Below are 14,404 nucleotides of genomic sequence, written 5' to 3'. Positions count from 1 at the left end.
TGATGCTTCTTCTATGGTGAAGCGCAGGACTCTGAAGATGTACTCACTGGCTCGCAGGAATATTCCCCTGTGCGTGAAAAGGGAGCATTACCTACTGACGGAATAATGCTCAAGCCTCCCACTCCCTTCCAACCCTCCACGATACCCTTCCTCGATTCCCTGTGAAGTCTCACCTTAGGGTCTGGAAGCATGAGTTCTCCATCCTGCTTCTGATGCAGGGGTGCATTGAAACCCAGTTACTTCACTGGATTGAGGTTTGATGGGAGTTCAAATAAGCTTGACTATTCAGGTAAGATGCTGTAAGAGTTCTGTAGCAAGTTCAAAAGTTCAAGCTTAATAATAATGTTCATTGTCTTATTGCTGCAAGCGCTAACGCTTATGTCTTTTTCCCCTTAGGGGCCGGGGTTCGGAATGCCGGAGATATGGCGCCGACCCGAAGTGAAACGTGCAGTTCCAGTAAATGACAGGTAAGTTCTGGATGAGCGTTCGGGTAATGTCTTTGCATTCGCTCATTCAATGTCTTTGTCTTTTTTCCCCATAGGGGCCGGGGTCCGGAATGCCAGGAAACGGCAGGACCCGAAATGAAATGGGAATGACCCAACAGGTAAGTCTTAGAAGGAAACAGAGCTTTTCCTATTCCCTTCCTTCTCTCACCTTGTGTTCTTGTCTTTTTCTCTCTAGGCTCTGGGAAGTGGCTGCGGATCCGGATGATCGCTGCTGAAGGTGGAGGTTCCCAGGAAAGGTGAGTGAAATGCAGCGCTGCTGCGATCGAAACGAAATGCTTTTAAAATGATGTCTTCCCTTTCAGGATCGTCGGTGTGAAGTCTCCGTGATGCAGCTTTAGCAGGTAAGGTCTTCTTTCTCTCCAATTCTCTCTTAGCAGGTGACCCAGGGTGCTGACAGGCGTGGCTGAAGTCCAGATGCAGGAGCTGACACGATGAGCGTCCAGCTGCGAGGAGCAGAACAACGCAAAGCGTGAGTTGCTGATCGGGCGTGGTTTAAATAGCTTTGGCAGAAGTTCCAGGTATGTATCCTTCCCCGACCACACCCAGGGGAAAGTAGTTCCACAGGTAAAGTAGTTCCATTCAGGCCTCAAGAGGGCCTGGATGTAGCAGCATGGTCTGCATCAGGTAAGTGCACCTTAAAACACTTGAACACATATCTAGCTTTATGAGCCTGGCGCCTAAGGCGCCAGGACACGGGTCCAACATGAGCCTGGCGCCTAAGGCGCCAGGACTGTGTCCAAAGGGCCCCAGCTTGGGCCCGCTGGCACTTCCCTGGGGGAAATGATGCCTGCCTCTGGGGTTGCTGGGTCGGGCCTGGCTCCTTGGAGGTAGGCATCATGACAGTACCCCCCCTCAAGGCCCCTCCCAAGGTTGTTCCCTCCGGGGGTTTTGGCTTGTTCGGAAATCTCCGGTGGAACCTTTGTATTAATCGAAGTGCGTGAACATGGTTACTAGGCTCCCACGATCTCTCCTGAGGTCCATATCCCTTCCAGTCAACAAGATAGAAGAGTTTGGACTTTAACACCTTGGAGTCTAAAATGTCTTTAACTTCGAATTCTAATTCCCCTTCAATTTGAACTGGGTCTGGAGGCTTGGACAGTCGGGTCCCTGGTTGTACTGGCTTCAAAAGTGATGCATGAAAAACTGGATGAATACGTATGTTAGATGGTAAATCCAGTTTAAAGGCCACGGGATTGTTTGTAGCCTTGATGGGATAAGGTCCTATGAATCTGGGATTGAAGGTTCACGGGCCCTTGAGGGATAAATGTTTCGTTGCTAGCCATACCTGATCTCCTACTTGGTAAGGAGGAGTTTTACTTCGGTGCAAATCAGCGTTTTCTTTATACTTTTTCTTGGCTTGCTGTAAATGAGTTGCAGCTTCTTTGAAGGCTCGGGTTATTGTGGAATGCAGATGATTTACTGCGGGCATTTCCAGGGTCAGAGGTGGATCTAGATCAGAGGTCCGAGGATGATGACCATACAAAGTATAAAAAGGAGTTTGTCCGGTTCCAGAATGCACTGAATTGTTGTATGCATATTCTGCGATCCAAAGGATGTCTTTCCAATTTAACTCGGGTTGGTGTAACATGCACCGAAGATATTGCTCGAGAGTCTGATTGGTTCTCTCTGTTTGCCCGTCGGTCTGGGGGTGGTGGCTGGTGGATAGCCGCACATCTATTTGTGCTAGTTGGCAACACTTCTTCCAAAAATGGGAGATAAATTGACTTCCACGATCCGAGACTAATATGGAAGGGAAACCATGTATGCAAACTATATTCTCCAGAAATTCCTTGGCCAAGGTGGAAGCTGAAGGCAAACCTTTTAAAGGGATAAAGTGGGCCATTTTGGAGAATAGATCCACAATTACAAGGATAGTGTTGTAACCAGCACAAGGAGGCAGGTCAGTTATAAAGTCCATTGACAAGGTGTGCCATGGTGCCGGTGGAATATCCAAGGGTTGAAGTAGGCCGGCTGGCCTTTTCTTTTGACCCTTGTTTTGGGCGCAAATTCCGCAAGACAATACAAAAGACTTTATGTCTTTTCTCCAAGAAGCCACCAGAATTGGCGTTTGATTTTTTCCTCCGTTTTAGCGATACCAGGGTGTCCTTCCATTAATGATTCATGATGATGGGCAATAACAAGTTCTTGCAATTCTTTACTAGGCAGAAACAACCGCTCCTGGAAGTAGGGTAAGTCATCCTTAACGGTGTAATGAGGACCCTTTTGACTCCATTCCAGTAAGGCTGAAGAGTCTAGAAGTTGTTTTACTTGCGTTTGGATGTCCTCAATAGTTTGCAATGAAGTTAGGCCTAAGATTCTTTGTTCAGGTATGATTGGCACAGGTTCTAAACTCGAATTGGGTTCTTCCATGCCAATCCGGGATAAGGCGTCCGCTTTACCATTCTTGCAGCCAGGGCGATAGGTAATTACAAAATCAAATTCCGCAAAGAATAGATCCCATCGGAGTTGTCGTGAAGATTGAGCCTTGGCCGTCTTTAAATACTGTAAATTTCTGTGGTCCGTAATTACGGTGATGGTGTGTCTTGCCCCGAGAAGGTAGTGACGCCAAGCCTTGAAAGCAGATTTAATAGCCAGTAACTCTTTGTCGGTAATTGCGTAGTTGATTTCAGGAGGAGAACATTTCCTGGACCAAACGGCCACAGGGTGTAGTTGGTTAGTTTCTGGGTCTCTTTGCGACAGGACAGCTCCCATGGCCGAACTGGATGCGTCGGTTTCCACAATGTAAGGGAGATCTGGGTGCGGGTGCTTCAATATAGGTGCAGAGGTGAATTTGGTTTTCAAGTCCTGAAAGGCTTGTTCGGCCTCAAGAGTCAATTCAAAGCATTTGTTTTTCTTTAGGAGAGCTGTGATGGGTTGGACTGTTCGGGAAAATTCCGGGATGAATCTTCGATAGAAATTGGCGAAGCCGAGCATGCTCTGAACTCCCTTCACCGAGCTAGGAGATGGCCATTTGAGGATGGCGTCCACCTTTTGCGAGTCCATTCGGACTCCTTGAGGTGTCAGGATGAATCCGGGAAACTCCACTTCTGTGGTATGAAAAACGCATTTTTCGAGCTTTGCAAATAGTCTGTGCTGGCGCAATTTCTCAAGAACTGCCCTAACATGTTTTCTGTGATCGGATTCTGAAGAGGAGTACACCAGGATGTCGTCAATATAAACAAAGACACAGACGTCGATAAGTTCCCGAAGAACATCATTCATAAAGTACTGAAAGGCGACAGGTGCATTGCACAAACCGAAGGGCATCACCTGATATTCGAAGAGCCCAAATTTGGTGCGGAATGCAGTCTTCCATTCGTCGCCTTCTTTTATACGCAACAGGTGATAAGCTCCTCGGAGATCTAACTTGGTGTACACACAAGCGTCTTTCACCTGGTCGATAAGCTCAGGGATCAGGGGCAGAGGATAACGATTCTTAATCGTTATTTGATTTAGGGCGCAATAGTCTATACATGTTCTAAGGTCGCCCTCTTTTTTTGGCACGAAGAACAGAGCTGAGGAGACAGGAGACTTGGACGGGCGAATAAAATCATTGGCTAGGTACTGATCTAAATACTGACGCAAATGTAGGTTCTCAGGTTCCGTAAGAGCATAAATCCTACTACAAGGTAGTTGAGCATTGGGTACCAGATCGATTTGGCAATCATCAGACCGATGGGGAGGTAACGTGTTAGCCTGTTCCTTCTGAAAAATGTCTTGGAATTCTTGGTATTCTGACGGTAGCTGTACAGGGGTGGAAGTTGCTGAGGCTAGACCCATAACTGGATTTCTTGGGTAACAAGTTGGTTCACAATCAGGAAAACTTATCTTCTTTGCTCGCCAGTCAATTCTGGGATTATGTGTTTCTAACCAAGGAATTCCAAGAATTACTTGAAATTGTGGGGCCTTGATCACATCAAACACGATTGCTTCTCGATGTCCATCCTGACCCACCAGTGTCATTTCAACAGTGGAATGCGTTACAGGCCCTGAGGCTATTTCGGTTCCATCTACTGTAGTAATGACATCTTGGGTTACTTTCGGGCGGAGAGGGAGCTTAATCCTGGAAGCCAATTCACGGTCTATGTAATTTCCAATAGCTCCACTGTCGATGTATGCTTTTATAGCATGCAACAGCTGAGGCTGTTTTGGGTCCACGAGCACCATTGGCATGACAAAATGCGAGGTCAAAGAGTTTGTTTTCAAGCTCGGCAAGCGGACCCCTACGCTTGTCGGGCTAGGTCGTTTCCCGAATAAGGTGTCAATAAATCGTTATCAGTGGCTCCAACCACCTTCTTAGGTGGTTTAACCGGACAGTTTCGAAGAAAGTGACCGGAAGTCCCGCAATACAGGCAAAGTTGCATTTGCCGCCTTCTCTCTCGTTCCTTCTGTGTTAATGGTCCTTTAACACCGCCGATTTGCATAGGTTCGGATACGTCGGTACTCTTGGAGTTAGCGTGGGTTTTGATTCGTACTCGGGTTTCGTACTTGAACCGATCTTCTTTTCTATTTTGAAGTCTGTGATCAAGTTGAACCACCAAGTCTATGTAGTCTGCGCAGACCTGGGGTGGATCTACTATCTGAGCTAGAACATCCTTAAGCTCTCCGCGCAGGCCTCGATGAAACAATGTGATCCTTTTGTTTTCTGGCCATCCAGTTTCCACAACCAGTCTATTAAAGGTGGCAACGTAGGACAGAAGATCCTGATTACCTTGTCGTAAGGATAGCAGTTCGTTATCAAGGGCCTGTCCTTGAGAGTGTTGAGCAAACAATCTTTCCATGCTGGCCTGGAAACCCTGAAAATTCTGGAGAATGGGATCATCCTGATTTACCAATGGAATAGACCAATCGGCAGCACTGCCACTGAGGTAAGATAGTATAAAGGCTACCTTGGTCTGGTCGTTAGGGAAGGCCCCGGGTCTGCATAGAAAGTGTAAACGACATTGGTTCATAAAGACGGCATATTTCTTGGGATCCCCCGCAAAACGTTCAGGCGGGGCCAAAGGCATGTGTCCAGGTAGATTGATTTGTACCGGGTTATTCAAACCCATTGATGTGGAAGTATCTCCGGAATTAGGTAAAGGAGTGTGCCCTGCCTGGGCCTGCAATAACCTTTTGGCCAGGTCATCTGTTCTTTCCTTGGATAGGATCAGTTCTCTTTTGAGAGCGTTAGTCTCCTGGCAGGCTGACTGCACTTCTGCCCATAATTCCCCCAAAAGCTGGGCCAGCTGATCTGTCTCGGAAGTCTCCATAGTGCCCGGGTGGGAAATTGTGGGTAGGCTTCGCGTTCTGTCACGCTCACCTGATTCCCACGGAGGCGCAGGTCTGGCTTCGAGTGCTGATGCTTCTTCTATGGTGAAGCGCAGGACTCTGAAGATGGACTCACTGGCTCGCAGGAATATTCCCCTGTGCGTGAAAAGGGAGCATTACCTACTGACGGAATAATGCTCAAGCCTCCCACTCCCTTCTAACCCTCCACGATACCCTTCCTCGATTCCCCGTGAAGTCTCACCTTAGGGTCTGGAAGGATGAGTTCTCCATCCTGCTTCTGATGTAGGGGCGCGTTGAAACCCAGTTACTTCACTGGATTGAGGTTTGATGGGAGTTCAAATAAGCTTGGCTATTCAGGTGAGGCGCTGTAAGAGTTCTGTAGCAAGTTCAAAAGTTCAAGCTTAATAATAATGTTCATTGTCTTATTGCTGCAAGCGCTAACGCTTATGTCTTTTTCCCCTTAGGGGCCGGGGTTCGGAATGCCGGAGATATGGCGCCGACCCGAAGTGAAACGTGCAGTTCCAGTAAATGACAGGTAAGTTCTGCATGAGCGTTCGGGTAATGTCTTTGCATTCGCTCATTCAATGTCTTTGTCTTTTTTCCCCATAGGGGCCGGGGTCCGGAATGCCAGGAAACGGCAGGACCCGAAATGAAATGGGAATGACCCAACAGGTAAGTCTTAGAAGGGAACAGAGCTTTTCCTATTCCCTTCCTTCTCTCACCTAGTGTTCTTGTCTTTTTCTCTCTAGGCTCTGGGAAGTGGCTGCAGATCCGGATGATCGCTGCTGAAGATGGAGGTGCCCAGGAAAGGTGAGTGAAATGCAGCGCTGCAGCGATCGAAACGAAATGCTTTTAAAATGATGTCTTCCCTTTCAGGATCGTCGGTGTGAAGTCTCTGTGATGCAGCTTTAGCAGGTAAGGTCTTCTTTCTCTCCAATTCTCTCTTAGCAGGTGACCCAGGGTGCTGACAGGCGTGGCTGAAGTCCAGATGCAGGAGCTGACACGGTGAGCGTCCAGCTGCGAGGAGCAGAACAACGCGAAGCGTGAGTTGCTGATCGGGCGTGGTTTAAATAGCTTTGGCAGAAGTTCCAGGTATGTATCCTTCCCCGACCACACCAAGGGGAAAGTAGTTCCACAGGTAAAGTAGTTCCATTCAGGCCTCAAGAGGGCCTGGATGTAGCAGCATGGTCTGCATCAGGTAAGTGCACCTTAAAACACTTGAACACATGTCTAGCTTTATGAGCCTGGCGCCTAAGGCGCCAGGACTGTGTCCAAAGGGCCCCAGCTTAGGCCCGCTGGCACTTCCCTGGGGGAAATGATGCCTGCCTCTGGGGTTGCTGGGTCGGACCTGGCTCCTTGGAGGTAGGCATCATGACAATACCGCTCTGCATAGCGTAATGGGGAATATAGGCCATGAACCAGGAGTCATCTGAATCCAACCAACACCTGCAGTGTTTCTGAAAAGGGGGGAACAACAGAGTTTGGGTGTTGATACCTGAGCTTCCAAATAGAAGTGTGGCAGAGCGGCCAGTTAATGAGCCATACCCATTCCACCAGCCACAGGACTCAATAGCGTCCTGATGCAGATGGAGATAGGAACAGACCTGGATCCGTAATAAGTCATACCTTGTTTTACCCATGTCAGAATGGGTTCGGGGCAGTCTAGACAAGTATTACTTTGTCCTACAGGAAGTCCAGCACACTTCATGTTTACTCACTACTCGCCAAAAGCATGTACGTAACTGAATAAATGGCACAAATATACACAGAGTGCATCCCCTAGTCATTTTCCCCAGGAAGGCTCATTTGACTTAGACGGGATAACAAACTTACATAAGGCGTCAGAGAAGAAAGGTGCACATGTACATCAACGTCAATGGGTCAGTTATCTAGGATGGTATGCTGAAACTACCATTAGGCAGACTGAATCCAAGACCCGGGCATTGGAAGACACTCAAGAAAAGCACCACGAGCAAGTAAAATCCCTGAAAACGGTATACTCTAATCTGCAAGTAACGGCCCATAAAGCTGGCTACAAATTATTATATCCTGTAATCCAAGGGGAGTCCCCGTTAAAAGGAAAGTCATGAAGACATTTTTGAACACTTATAACCATGCTTTTTAAAATGTTATTGACGATCAACGATCGGCTAGCCTAGACTCTACCGAACCGCCAACTTAACATCAGTCCACTCCAATAAACCCTATGAGTGTCCTGTTTACTCCTGAAATATGAGCTCAGATCTCTAAAAAAGTTTCACCGTTCTCAGGCACGTTTGAAGGGTTCCCAAAACTGACAGCTAATACCAGTACTGGTGCATTCCTGCTTAGGCATCTACCGGGAGGAGGCCATACTTTAGTTACTGGACATGCCCCATGGAGTGCAACTCATTTGATTTGTTTAATATTGTTCTGAGATTTCCAAAGATACAGGACGATCCCGTTAATTTCCAGGAGGAGGTCATTATAGATTGATATCACCCCCCTTGTGTTTATTTGAATCAGTTGTTGTGATCAGTGCTTCCCACAAGTACATATACCTTGCTTAAGGTCTGTGCCAATTGTCCAGCTGAAGAACCTGCTACTGCTTTGGATTTGAAAATGTTTACTGATAGACTGATGCAAACCGTTATTGAAATGTGTCCTCGAAAGACAGATCGGTCTAAGATAAACGCATGAAACAAGCCAAGGGAGAAAATCGTGCAGAATATCTCGAGCATTTGAAACAATGCTTTAAACAATATTCTGGGATTGTTGATGGAGCGTTTATAGCACCTCAAGCCGTGGTGGCTCAGTTTGTGATGGGATTACAACCTAAGGTATCTGAAGGAATTAACGAAGTATTGATAGGATGGGAAAGAAAGGTTTTGGTTGAAGTTATATTGGCTGCACAGCACCTCCATGAAAAGACTGAAGCCAAACATATGGCATTGCAGATATAGAGTTTACAAGCTCCCCAGGGAAGGGGAGGGTTTCACCCAGTGCCAGGTGAGCAAGGGTCAGGACGGGGAAGAGGGAGAGTAACACCCAAGTAACTTGAGCCAGGGCAAACCTCTTAGAGGTATTACATGAATACATATCCTGACCAATGCAACTACTGCAAAGAGTTTGGACACTGGAAAGTTGAGTGCCCACATTGTAGGGGCTATTGTAAAAGATCTCCGCTCTTTGTCCCACAATCTTCCTATGACAGTACTGGGACGAGTAAGAAGCGACTAGGAGTGGTGAGCACTAATAACTCAGTTCACCACTCTAGTACTGAGATGAGGAATATGCAAATAGGAGTCATTAACACTAGTAACTCCTTTCAGCACTCTAGTACTGGGACGAGGAAGATGCCTGCAGAGTGCTTTAAAAGTCAGGCATGTCCCTTTAACTATAGTCAGGAAAACCCAATTGAGAGTCCACACACACCTGCAATGTATCAAATGGTTGCAGGTGTATAAAGGAAGATCAAAGAAGCAACAAGGGGAGCAACAGGGAGGCCTGTGTGGGAGAGATCAGCAGGGGACCCGTCTCGTGAGGAGGCAGCCATGGTGGGTCCTGAGGAGATGCTAGGACACCAGCAGATGTCCCAGAGATCCTGTGGAGCCCAGAGCGAGTCAGGCCGTTAGGCTGCCACAGGTGTGGGAGCCTCTGTGGTGCAGGGAAAGCAGCTGCAGCTGCGAGCAAGAAGAAGGAAGGAAGGACACTGTCCGCATCCGTGGAGCAGAAGCGGAGCTGCGGACATGTGCCAGGAAGCACCGTGAGGGCAAGCGGGGCTCGCAGAGACCAGCCAGCCAGCCGGTGAAGCCGACTGGAAGCAGAGTAGCAGAACGCTGAGTACCAGTGAGTGCAAGGGAAGGGCATTCAGAACCGGGAGCACCTAGCGGCTACACATAAGCAGCCAAGTGCCGAATGAATTATATTGAATCCCGCACTGAATGAAAACCTGAAGTAAAGTTTAATCATACACGTTAAATACCAAACTGAATAAAAACTTGAAACAAAGTAAGCATATTGATAGTATAAAAGTGTGCGACAGAACGGTGCGGAATACATAAAACTATTATAATGTGAACTTTATGAATGGATATAGTGTGACAAGGCCAAAAGTGACATAAGAATGTGACACATAATGGCAAAGCCAAGAGGCTAACCAGAAGAAGTCAGAAGAGTGTGAACCTGCATATAAAGCCAAGAGGCCGACAAAGAGAAGTTAAGTGAATGTGAACCTATAAACAGGGGAAAATAAAGAAGAACCTGTGTGGGCTGAAGAGCCTAGGGTTCCTGGTTGCACGACCTGTGATGGCTGGACAGTGTGATCTGACAACTGCGCCTAGACCAGGGAGCCCTGAATTGTAAAAGCGAAAGACATTGTGAAATAAGCCACAAAGGACCATTATTAATGAACTTGTAATGAAATCCAAAAGGAGGGTCAAGTTGACCTGGACTCGTGTTGAACTTTGAAAGATTGAAACCAGTACACGTTTCTGCGATGATGTCTTGGGGAAGGGAGCTCTGGGACTTTATGAACTGCAAATACCCTTTTTCATCTGAACTGTGTTGTCTTGAGTTTGGGGAAAGGGACCCGAGGATTGTGTGGAATCTGGGAAAAGTAATCTTTAGACTTTTGTGGAACTGTCTTGAACTTGGGGAAGGGGAGCTGAAGAGGATTCTAAGAGCTGAAAGAAGGTCAGACTTTGTGTTGATCACCATTTCTATTATTATTGACATCATTTTAAGTTAAACTCTTTGATACAGACTTTGCTTAGTTTCATTCAGATAGGGCTTTCCCTCCTTAGCATAGGGCAAGTTAGGCCTTCTACAATCCTGACATTTGATTTAATAAATAATTTTATTTTGAACTTTAAATCTGTTGTCTATGTCTTACTTCATGATGCCTTCAAAAATGGTGTCAGTGGAGAGATACACTCCACTGTTACAAACCGAGAGAACCCTATTTGGTTGGTAATTCAACAAAAAGTGGTGAAGGGCACTATTGTTAAAGTTCAAGAGCAGGTAGAGTGTTGGCACTTAAGAAAGCAATTGCCTTACAGTTACACATAGCAGTTAAGTGTCAAGAATTATTCTATAAATCAAGGGTCCTGCTTGACACCCTTCCCTTAGGAACATATCACTTAATATATATCCCCCTTTTCCTATTGAAAACCAACCAAACATTTGCCCATCCTCTAGGGGATATTGTAAAAGATCTCCCCTCCTTGTCCCACAATTTTCCTATGACAGTACTGGGACGAGGAAGAAGTAACTAGGAGTGGTGAACACACGTAACTCAGTACACCACTCTAGTACTGAGTCAAGGAAGAGGCGAGTAGGAGTAATGAACACCAGTAACTCCTTTCACCACTCTAGTACTGGGACACGGAAGATGTCTGCAGAGTGCTCTAAAGGTCAGGCATATCCCTTTAACTACAGTCAGGCGAACCCAATTGAGAGTCCATAGCTGAAACCTATCAAATGGTTACACATGCTTAAAAGGAGACCAAAGAAGCAACAAGAGGATCAACAGGGAGGCCTTTGTGGGAGAGACCAGCAGGGGACCTTTCTCATGTGGAAGCAGCCGTGATGGGTGCTGAGGAGAAGCCAGGATGCCGGCAGATGTCCCAAAGATACTGTGGAGCCCAGAACGAGTCAGGCCATTAGGCTGGCACAGATGTGGGAGTCTCCATGGTGGAGGGAAAGCAGCTGGAGCAGTGAGCAAGAAGGAGGAATGGACGCTGTTCACGTCCGTGGAGCAGAAGCAGAGTCGCCGGCATGTGCCAGAAAGTACCCGGAGAGTGAGCGGGGCTCGCTGAGATCGGCCCGCCAGCCGTGATGCCGACTGGAAGAGAGAAGAAGGAGAGGATGCTGTACGCATCCATGGAGCAGAAGCAGAGCCGCCGGCGTGTGTCAGGAAGCACCCAGAGAGTGAGCTGGTCTGCCAGAGACCAGCCCGCCAGCCTCTGAAGCTGACTGGAAGCAGAGTAACTGAGCACTGAGTACCAGTGATTGCAAGGTAAGGGCACTCAGGCCAGAGCACTCCTAAATAATATTGAATCCTGCAATGAATGAAAACCTGAAACAAAGTTAAAATATACACGCTGAATGCCAAACGGAATGAAAACTTGAATCAAAGCGAAATTAAGCATATTGAAAGTGTGAAAGAGTGTGACAGAAAGGCAGGGAATACATAAAACCACCTTAAAGTAAACCTTATGAATGGATACAGTGTTTCAAGGCCAAAGACTGGCATAAAATGTGTGACAAATAAGGGCAAAGCCAGGAGGCTAACCAGGAGAAGCCAGAAGAGTTTGTGCCTGCACATAAAGCCATGAGGCCAGCAAAAAGAAGTTAAGTGAATGTGAACCTGTACAAAGGGGCACATACAGAAGAACCTGTGTGGGCTGAAGAGCCTAGGGTTCCTGGTTATGTAGCCTACGATGGCTGGACCGTGTGACCAGGGAGTCCTGAATTGTAAAAGCCAAAGACATTGTGAAATAAGCCAAGAAGGAGCACTATGAATTAACTGGTAATGCAATCCAGAAGAAGAGTCAAGTTGACCTGGATTTGCGTTGAACTTTGAAAGAATGAAACCAGTACAAGTTGCTATGTAGATGTCTTGGGGAAGGAAACCCTGAGACTTAATGAACTGCAAATACTGTCTTGAGGACGGAGCCTCAAGGCCTCTTTTCATTTGAACTGTGTTGACTTGAGCTTGGGGAAAGGGACCCCGAGGATTGTGTGGAACTTTATTGCCTTGAACTTGGGGAAGGTAATCTTGAGACTTTGCTGGAACTGTCTTGAATTTGGGGAAGGGTAGCTGAAGAGCAAGCTTAGAGCTGGAAGAAGCTCAGCACTTTGTGTTGATCACCATTTATTTTATTATTGACATCATTTTAAGTTGAACTCTTTGACCCAGACTCTGCTTAGTTTCATTCAGCTAGGGAAATCCCACCTCAGCATAGGGTAAGTTAGCCCATCTACCACCCAGGCATTTGATTTAATAAACCGTTTTATTTTGAACTTTGAATCTGTCGTCTGTGTCTTACTTCATGATGCCTTCACAAATGGTGTTGGCGGTGTGATAGACTCCATTGATACAAACTGGGGGACCCCTATGTGGTTGGTAATTCAACAATAAGTGGGCAATGGCACTATTGTCAAAGTTCAAGAGTAGGATAGAGTTTTGGCACTTAAGAGGGCAATTGCCTTACAGTTACATCTATCAGTTAAGTAAATCCCAGTCCTTGATGACACCCTTTCCTTAGCCACATATCACTTAATACACAGGGATAAAATGTGTCAATCATTCAGAGGATCCCAAACCTTTATCCAACCCGTAGCCTTAAGTGCCATAACAACAGGACAGGGGAATGCTTCCATCTCTTTCCCGTCCTCTCCTGTAGTGTCAATAAGAGCGGACCCGACTTCCGCCAACCCAAAGGACCTGGAAGTGAGATCTAACACCACCAAAGAACCTACATTTATTTTTCAATGTCTGAATCTATGGAGGAGGAGTTAAGCGACATCATATCCTCCCCAAGCTCAATGGCATCATTAGGGGCAGTATTAGCTCGGCTAGCCACCCATCAGTTAGAAGCTGAACAAAGATGACAAACAGTGTTGGAAAAACTCATAGCCACCCAAGAGAAGCCCAATAATCCCCAGGGAGTCTTGCAGCCTTACGAAGAGGGAGACAATCTAGGGAACGTTTTCCTGAACTTCGAAAGGCTAGCCCGTCAATTGCACTGTGGGAGGAGGTGAAAATATCTTACCTGGGTCCTCTCTTGAAAGGAGAGTAACAGACCTCATACCAAATGTTGAACCTCCCAGGAACTGCCTCCTTTGCTGATATTAATGAAGGGCTCCTACAACGGGTAGGTCAAACTAGCAATGTCTACCGTCAAAAGTTGTGGAATTTGAAATTGGGTTCTGGAGAAACACTGATTGAACTAGGAGAATGGGTTAAAAACACCCTATCACTGGTTGTGAAGGAAAACACTGCCCAAAGTATTAGAAGCTTTAGGTTTGGAGCAATTTATTACTTCTTTACCTCCCTCCCTCCAACAGGCAGATTTACAGCTAAATAAACAGACCCTATCACTAGCAATTGAGACCGACCAACATTTTTCACACTCTAACAACTATTTCCACTATTTAGACAGACCCAAGGAAAGAAGGGAAAGTAAAGGCCATCCTAAAACCCCTTTTATTCCTTACGAGAGAGTTGAATTCCCATATTGGTTTCCAAGAATCACATAGTGGGGAGAAGGCAAAAATAGAGAAAAGACCAGAACCCAAACCCAAAGAGGAACTGAAGATGGAAGATATCAGAACAACAAAAGCCCTAATTCCAACATACTTTTCTTGCAATTAACCTGGACAGCTAGACAGAAATTGGCCACAAATAGGAAAGAGGAACCCATGGAGATTGGATGTATAGATGGAGAAGAATGAGGCTATCCAGCATATAATGAAGAGATAGTAGTCCAAGGTAACTTTTTCTGTGGAGTCTCTTCTAAGACCACCTATGAATCAGCTGTGGTTAACAGAGTGCCAGTACAGGCCCTAGTTGATTCTGGTAGCAAACAGACCACAGTCCTGGCTCACCTAATAGCACCTGAAAGGTTAAGAGGGGCTTCCTT

This window comes from Ambystoma mexicanum, chromosome 5p (assembly GCF_040938575.1).
Source record: "Ambystoma mexicanum isolate Mex_15411 chromosome 5p, UKY_AmexF1_1, whole genome shotgun sequence".
NCBI classification, from domain to species: Eukaryota; Metazoa; Chordata; class Amphibia; order Caudata; family Ambystomatidae; genus Ambystoma; species Ambystoma mexicanum.
This window is presented reverse-complemented; position numbering follows the sequence as displayed.